This window comes from Nanorana parkeri, unplaced genomic scaffold, assembly GCF_000935625.1.
Source record: "Nanorana parkeri isolate BGI_ZX_2015 unplaced genomic scaffold, ASM93562v1 scaffold469, whole genome shotgun sequence".
Taxonomy (NCBI): domain Eukaryota; kingdom Metazoa; phylum Chordata; class Amphibia; order Anura; family Dicroglossidae; genus Nanorana; species Nanorana parkeri.
The window spans coordinates 1,051,024-1,051,283 of NW_017306737.1; positions in this window are offsets into that span (position 1 = coordinate 1,051,024).

Below are 260 nucleotides of genomic sequence, written 5' to 3' on the forward strand. Positions count from 1 at the left end.
GGGGAGCGACGACTATGCACGGCGCTCAAGAATGCAGCTTCCTTCCCTATTCCCGCGGAGTAAATGGCGCTGTTTGTCACTTTGCATCTCATTTGCTATGCGGAATCCCCCACGGAACCAATTAGAAGCTCTTTGGCCACCAATCAAGATAATTATGTGCCATGTTTTGCAATGAAGGCAAAAAAAGCTGCAGCGAAACCCGCGACCGGCGCGCGGAGAGGAATGCGTCTCTGGCCTCCAGTTAATTTTACTTTACGGAC